Genomic DNA, 8,408 nt, shown 5'->3' with positions numbered 1-8,408 from the left:
TTTAGAAATGTATCTGAAAATAAAGGAACCAGCAAGAGCTATTGACATTAATTCCTTACCTAGTTGCTGCTTTTGAGCTGACACCCAGCTTGGCTGCTGCTTGTTAAACAGCAATGCAAAAAAAACTCACAAGATGATAAAAAAGAAATCTTATTACGTGGACAGGTCTTCAGCAAGTGGTCGAGTGATTTAGTTGGAGTGTTGTGCCTTGATGTGGCTAAAAGGAAAATAATGAAGCCAAGCAGGGGGTCAAGAGCAACGCGAAACAGTGATTAAAGCTGTTTATATCTCTTTGTTGGCATGGATACAATCAAATAAGCTCATTAGACATTTTGAATTGCAGAAACATAGCTCAGAAAGCAGCTTGAAATAATATCTGGCATTGCACTTGTGCAGAGCTTCCCTCTGTGCCGTGCCAGCTAGTTTTAGCCTTCTGAGAGGCAATACGTTCTTTTAAAGGAATAAATGAAGTGAATGCAGATATGTTCCAAGATTTTTAAGGAATTCAGAGTGGACATGAATCTGATGTTAAATAAAATGCATCTCAGATGTTAAGACATTAGGGAAAAAATACTAAAGGTTACCTTTAGGAAAAGTTAGTTGTTTTTAAATGGGGCCTTTTCAAGGTAACCTGAAGAAATGAGATCTTCCCCAAGCATGCTCTTGTGTGCTGAACTACCTACACCCCACTGGCAACCTTGGCCTTAAGGGGTGCTAAATTAAACAAAACTCAGTGTTAATGCAGTCACTGTCCAAAGGTTTTCAAAGTCTACCCCAGGACTGCTCAAATACACAGAGGAGAGTTTGGTGTCCATGCACTGCTTAGTTGAACTTTGAAAGCAGAGGGCTTTTGTACTATATCCTTTAACTGCATTGTAAATTTTGTGCTCCTCTTAATTATGCTTTCTCCTCTGTCCTTTGTATGCTCTGAGTGTAGGACTGGATCTAGTTTGTGACTGGTTTTGGAGAGCCGGTGAGACTTTTGCCAGCAGTCATGTAAATGAATAACTTTAAGGTTAAGCTACTGATTGTAAGGACCATAAAGCTCAAACAGTCCATTCTCTTTATTCATACTAAGCCTCTCATGCATCCAAGCTCACTAAGAATTATACTGGGGACTCTGCTGCTTGTTTCCTTTAAGGGTAGGTGCAGGCCAACATGAATATCAAAGATCGTTGTAAACTGTCCAGTCATGCATCATGGTAAAAGATGCTTTGTGTTTGACGAACAGGAAGGGGACACAAGGATGAAAATCAGGTATGCTGGATTCTGATGAACGGGGTTATATCTAAGTCTGAGGAGAAGCCAGGACTCTTGCTGGGTTTTCCACAGTGAAGTTTGGGATTGTCTGCAAGTTGCGCAGGCTTTCAGAAGTGTCCACAGCACTTTGGGAAGGGGGACCCGAGCTCACTGCCTTTTGACAGATTTACCTTCTCTACTTCAATTTCCCAGAGCCGATCTGAAACACAGATTTGAAATGGTTATAAAAAGTGATGCTTACAAGGAATGCATCCTGCATGGACTTCCTTTGGCCACATCTAAGCTCCTATCCACCAAAGGAGAGCCACAATTTCAGGCTCTGCAGTAGCGTATTAAAACTGATTTTGACTAATAGCTGTAAAGTTGTAAAAAGGAGGGACTTTATAGATACACAGCTAAACAGAGAAGCTGTATGCTGGACATAAGACTTGAGTCAGTCCCCTATGCCAGCAAGAACTGTACCTCCTAGTACAGGCTGCCAGGTTGCTATCCTAGGTCAGGCTTTCCTCTTCTGTGACCAGCAATGGTACAAAGCTAGCTTGAAATGCTGTACAATATTCTGCCTAAAAAGTTTCCAGATTTTTAAAATTAAACTTATATTAAGTATCTATGTGATTGTTAGGCCTGGAAGACAAATATGGAGAAGACTGCACCAACCATGAGAGCACTTTCTCCTGCAGAATTTACAGAGACCAGAAACTTCTGCAGCTGTGGGTGCTTGAACTCCAGCTGCCTTTCCAGGACATAAGTGCAGATGAGACTTAACAAAAGACTCATTTATAGATGTTGAACCTAATCAAGGCTCAAAAGCTCACTATGCTTGTAAGCAACCCTGTGCATCTGATTTCCTTCATAATCTACTTGAGATTGTACAGTGTCACAGTGGCCAATAGCTATTCTTTCAGTTGGGACACGCATTCACAAAGGGACAATCTCCATCTCTGGCAAAAATTGGAGATTCATATGTTTCGTAGTCTTTGAGAAACTTTCCAAAGTTAATGCAGCCACTTCCAAGAGAAGCTTGGGACAGCCTGACTCAGTGGCAGGGTTTCTGCTGTACAAAGCAGCCAAATCCCATGCACGGGGCTCTGAGCTGCAGCTGGCTCCTGGATTATGTTCCCACACATGTGCTCCATACTGCACTTGTGCAAGGCTGATCCACTCTCGCTTTGCCTCCCTGCATTTGGACCATTTTCTGCTAGCTAGCCAGGTCTAGCCAGCAGAGGAAAGGCTGTGGTGCTGTGGCTGAGGAGGCGTGCACCTCCTGGAACCTGGTGCTCAGAGAACCCTGTGCCTGAAGGGGGCTGCAGGCTGGCTCCTGTCCAGTGGCTGGACCTGCTGCATGTCCACAAAGGCCAATTGCAGAGAGATCTAGAGAACTGGAATGTCCTTTCCCAGATGTGGGGTGAGGAGCCAAGGGGAGCTGTGGAGGCCCAAAAGCAGCTCCCTCTTCTCCTACCTTTTGTAGGATATGAACCCGTTTGGCAGCAGAGGTGTGGTGTAAGCCTATCATCTCTTTTGAGAAGCTGGATATGGAAAAACAGCAGCACAGTATCTCACCCTCTCGTCACACATGTGTAAGCTGGAGTTGTAAAGGTGGGTCTTTGGTAGGTACAAAATACATCCAACTGAACAAGGAAAGAAAAAACCCAGTCTTGGTACAAGACATATGAGAGAACAGTGAAATATCTTGGTTTGTCTGCCTCCATAGATGGGTCTGCTGGCAATTATTGAGTAATTACTTCATCCCGATGAAGTCGAAGAAGTGCCTCTTTGATTGGGTTGAAGTCTGCACTCCAGACCTGACTTGGGGAGGGTAACGTGGTGGTCAGACTCCTGAAATGCACTGGTGACCCACTCTCGTGTCTTGCAGATGCGTCATGCAGGCAGGAGTAGGGACAGACGACCCAAATGAAAAAAATGCATAATACAGATAGAGGTGTGGGCTGGGAAGGCCTTGGAAACCAAATCTAAGCCTGTGAAGTTTCCAATTAATTCAGAATCCTTCTTCAAATTATGTGGTAACTTGTTTCCCCACAATAACTCAGTTTGGATTTTCCTAAACTTGACAGTGTGGCTAATGCGGTCACAGATTTTCTATGCCACCATAAGTGTACGTATTTAATGCCTCAGCAATCAAATAAGAATCTGCCGATCGTGAGCACAGCAGTGAGCTGTGTCGCCGATGGCATGTGCTAGTGCGCTGAGCACAAACAAAGTGGTTGTGTTGGACGCTGCAGAAATAAAAGGGACCGGGGGCAAAATGAGAGGATTGTGGGACATGCAGGCTAAGCAGCATATGGAAACTGCTGTACCAAGACAGCTTTGCTTTGATGTGTGCTTCTTGTATAATTACCATGTTAACTAGCTGACAGGAGAATGTTGCAGCAGAGAAATGGAATGACTCAAAAAATGTCATTGGTATCACTGGGAGAGCAACCAAACAATGAGGAAGGCTGCAGGCTCTGAATGTGGCCCCAGCAGCCTCTCAGCAGAGTGCTTAGAAAAGACCATACCCAGGAAGGACAACCCAGCAACATGGGGTTGTCTCTGAGCAGAGGTGCCTGTGGTGGGGACGCAGCCTCTGCCCTGCTCAGTGATGGCCAGGCTGGGGTGTGAGTGTCTGCCACAAACCAGAGTCCATGCAATCTTTTCATGAGCAGACTTAGAAAATCCTCCATCCAGGAGTCAGGGCTGCATGAGGGGTGAGGTGGGAAGAGCCATGGCAGTGAAGCACAGTGCCTAAATCAGAGCTCCCTGGGGAGAGGGAAGCCTCCCACCAGGACAAAGGGACTGTCACCCACCCTTTGGTGGCACGATCCACAAAGTCAGACAGCACTGCTGCACCTGCAGACATGGTCCCTCAGGGACACTACCATCGCTGGCTTCATCAGCATCACAAGATTTGCAGGCTCAGGGCAGGGGGAAGAAGGCAGTCAATACATTTACAGAGAGTTTTCAGCCAGCCTTGCTGCCCCCAGGAGGAAAGAGGTGCCCTGGAGCTTTCCCTGCTCTGGAGACAGTGGGCAGGACTGCCACTGCAGTGCCACAGCATTGCGCAAGTCCTATCCTCGCAGTCATTACCCTCCACCTTGGTGCACCCGCATCACAACATTTTCTGCCTGCTTTGGTCTCTTCTGCAGCTGGGAGTAAGTATCCCCTGTTTTTCTAACTAATATTTTGTGCCCATAGTTATTATTAGAAGTATATCTGATTCTTGGCAGAAATAAAAGTAATTACCAGCTTCAGGCTGGCACCTTTCTGTCTACCTCCTGCAAATATTTAAAATGGGGGTTTGTTACCTAATGCTTTTGGTAATTAGTTGTTCAGTAGTATTTTTCCACTGCCCACATGTAGTCATAGATTGCGAAGACCAGATTTCCAAACCCAGCACCCAGAGGGGCAGATCTGAGTTCTGGCCTCAGTGCTGGGATTCTCTTGCAGGTATCATTTTGCTGCTTGTGCTACAAAGTGCAGGAAGATAAGTTGTATGTGGGACTGCTCTAGATTTTTTCCTTTGCACTACAACATTGGCATAGAAAACTTCGTATTTTCTTTTTGTTTGTTTGTTTTCTTGTGTGATAAGTGGGTGTACACACCCCCACCCACCCTATATCTATCTCTTCCCACCCCATCCCCCTTTTTTAACTTGCTGTGAGAACAAGTTTCATATGACTTTTTCATCTGACAGCCTCTGGCTGAAAATGCTTTTGGCCGGGGATTAATGGATCAACAATAAGTGGCAGAGATTTTTATATACATATTTTTAACGCATCTTTCCAACTGTCTGCTTTGTTTTCTGATCTGTAGCAGTCCACCTCTATCCTCCCAGGCCAGCAGTGACCCAACGAAAGGATCGATGGCAGCCTGACAGTGGTGCCTCCCTCAAATAAAGAAGCATTTCTGGACGCTCCTCTCTGGTTCTGCTCCAGCACTCTCTGACCTCGAGGAAAAGGATCCCTTTGTATTTTTTAAAAAGTGTTGGCTTTGGCCATGTAATCATGGATTGACTTGTGATCTTGCTTTTGGATGAAATAGGCCCCTTCTCATGCACTGATTCTTTGCTATTAAACACTTCATAGAGGCTAATCAGGCTGTGTTTCGCTTTGCTGTGCAAGGACCACAATGGATGTTAGCTCTCCCTGCCACAGATGAACATGATCTTTCATAATGTGCTGCAGAATTTGCTTTCTAGGACATCTATACGGAGAGCAAAGGAGATGTGGTTGTTGTACCACCCCACTGGCCAGCGTGGATACTAGGCTGGAGACCTGAGGCCCTGGCCTTGTGTTTATCTACAGCAAAGCTGCACCTTGTGTAAAAAAAAAATGTGAAGTGCAACCTTTTTCCTATCTTGTGATCTGAAGAGCCAGAGGGAGCAGTGGACGATGGAACATGACCTTGCCAGAAGTGTTAGGCTTATCCCAGGTGCATGAACATTACATGATGGATGACAGCTCCACCTCCTAATCACCATACTTCTTAGCCTGCTGACTCTTATGTTGGAATACAGCCATTTTACAAGTGTTAGACTTTATATCTCTCACCCCCCTTAGAGGGAGATCCATTAAAACCCCCCTCATCCTACAGATCCCCAAGAGGATGTGAATAACATAGCTTGGTAGCAAAGTACTTCAAGAAATGAAAGCTCTGAGAAATCTTGCCAACTCCTGAGTTATTTCTAACATGGTTTCCATCGTAGTGTGGAAAAGGTTTTGGCAAGGCAGCTCTCAACAGAGGCTGAATTCAACAGGCAGAGGCTGCCAGGCAGTGACAGTGGGTCACTTGGCACTCTCGGAGCAGAGCACAAACATGGTATGTGGAGCCCAACGCCAGCTATGGAGAGAGGAATGGGCTATAGACACAGTGCAAGAAAAGGCAGGTGGGACAGAATAACACAACAAAGTTAACTAGATTTCCAGTCTTTCCAGGTGCTCTCTCTTTCCAGGAAGCCACCAACAGCCTGCATAATATTGTATATAACGTTTTGAAGGACTCATGGGAAGGCAGGGGGAAAAGAAGGCTTTGAAAATCCTTAGAGGACTAGTGGAGCTGTAATGGATGGTATATTTATCCAGTTTTATATTTGCTTAAGAAAACCTGTTTTTCCTCCAAATGGCCACAAAAGGAACTATTAACAATAAAAGTCCAAGGAGGCTGTGCAACTTCCAAATGCTTTCCTAATGATCCCTAATGGGCAGTGTGCACTTGCCAGGCTCTAGTTAACCCCATCAGGATAGGAAATGCAATAAAATGATAATTTTAAGTCTTGTAGTTCATTAAAATGGAAAAGCTTTTGGGTTTTAGGGTGCAATTGAGACCCCAAAATGAGACACTTCAAAGCACAGAAGCTGGAAAAGCTGCTGGGGAAACAAACACACTATATATATCATCTAATAATGACACTTTCCACACTGAGTCAATTTATTCTTTCTCCTGATGTCCTTGCTCTGAAACTCGCAGGTCTTATATTTGTCTCCTTGTACTGTGTGCAGGCTGTAATTAACAACTTAGGTATGTTTGAAGTATTATTTAAAACAGAACAGCTTTTTGTGAAAGAAGCCTGAAAGCACTGTCTGCTGGCTATATATGTTGATCTTATTTTACACTGCCTCACATCAAGGCTCTGTTATCTTTGATTAATGCTGCAGCTCTCGTGTGCACAGGTCTGTTCACTCTGCCAAGCTCGGGCAGCTGACAGAGCTTCACTTCATCAGCATGGTTAACTTTTCACTTCAGTTTGGATCCTCATCTCGGCCTGCCCTATGCTGCCTGAGCCTGCTCAGAGACACTGGGCTCTGCTACAACTCAGGGTCCTGCCGGCATCCCATGCCCTCACCCCTGCTGCAAAAAGTCTCCTCTGGTGCTTGTCTTTCTCCTTACTGCCCAAAGCACATTGACTGGCAGGACAACTCAGCCAAAGAGCAAGCTTGGAGCAGCTACTAAAAACACCCAAGAACACTCCATCCCACATTTGCAAATGCTGTGCTGGCACTTGTGTAGCCAGGGGACAGTAATGGGCTTGTCCCACTGTCCCAGCCTGCGAGCACTGGTCCCTGGTGAACAAGGAGACACGGCCGCTGGCAGCCCTGGCACATGACCTGCTGTAAAGCAATTTCTTCTCTGCATCAGAACAAGTGACCTATATGAATAGGCAAAAGGGGCTGACCAGTCTTGAATTTCAGCTATCAGCTGACTGCAGTGAACTGCTTGCAAGGGATACAGTGGCCAAGAATTACTCATGGAAATAATTCCACAATCAGCTTTGAATAAGCAATAACTATAGGAAAACTGTAAGCTGTTCAAACAACTCAGAAGAAGAGCCTTATGACATGCTATCAACTCAGCTTCTGCCCAGGGCTTCATTTCATGCCTTAATTACTGTAATCTCCAGCTCTGTGGCCTCGATGGCTCCAAATGCACACAAAGAAAGGGACAATCTCATGCTGCTGTTTTCCTAAGTGCTCTTTCACTTCCATCTAACTACCACTGTCCTCTCAAGCTTTGTCTACGTTGCAAACCACGCGTGTGTGTGCACCACTGATGCACCTGGGTTTGAACTTGTCAGCTTGCACAATGGGGCCAAACCGACTGCAGGAGCATTTCCCTGCGATGGCAGCTGAGTTCAGCATTTCATGCTGTGCTCTGTGTTGCTGCAGTTTATTGCATGAGCAGTATGTGAGCTTGCCAATGTAAAAGCAGCTTAGCTCTCTTCAGAAACAGTAACAACTTCTCTGGATGATGGTGCAGATGTCAGCTGCAGATGGAGCAAAGCAAACTTCATGTCTGCACCCATAAGGCTATCCATCACTTTGCCCTATGCTATCTTTAAGCCCCCATTTTCTATCCTGAAATCCACTGCCACTCTTGCACCACCATTACCTTGGTTTCTTCTTGTACCCTTTCATGCTCCTGCCCACCCTGGTGATCTCTCAGAGGTCCCCTGGCAAAACCACAACATACCTCCCCCTCACTTGCTTCAAATCCTCCCTCCACAGGGACTTTGAGGGGAAAGTCCCATACTGGTAGGCTGGCAAGGACACCTTCCTCTTAGAGCTAGTCAAGGCTACATGATCCAGCATTCACATGTCACCACATTCTCCTTAACATCCCACCACAGGTCTGTCCCCTAATAGGGGGATGGCTGT

The 8,408-nt window shown here is 45.6% G+C and overlaps 1 long non-coding RNA gene across 1 annotated transcript; it reads left to right on the top strand.

The window, feature by feature from the left end:
- The first annotated feature begins 1,075 nt into the window (after nt 1–1,075).
- Nucleotides 1,076–5,349, top strand: LOC142052445 (uncharacterized). The gene is made up of 3 exons (XR_012658844.1): nt 1,076–1,257; nt 2,729–2,856; nt 5,071–5,349. It is a non-coding gene; the product is annotated as an uncharacterized LOC142052445 (long non-coding RNA).
- The last annotated feature ends 3,059 nt before the right edge of the window (nt 5,350–8,408 follow it).

This window comes from Phalacrocorax aristotelis, chromosome 2 (genome assembly GCF_949628215.1).
Source record: "Phalacrocorax aristotelis chromosome 2, bGulAri2.1, whole genome shotgun sequence".
In the NCBI taxonomy this organism is placed as follows: domain Eukaryota; kingdom Metazoa; phylum Chordata; class Aves; order Suliformes; family Phalacrocoracidae; genus Phalacrocorax; species Phalacrocorax aristotelis.
The sequence above is the reverse complement of the archived record's forward strand: the minus strand, read 5'-3'. Positions and strand labels throughout refer to the sequence as shown.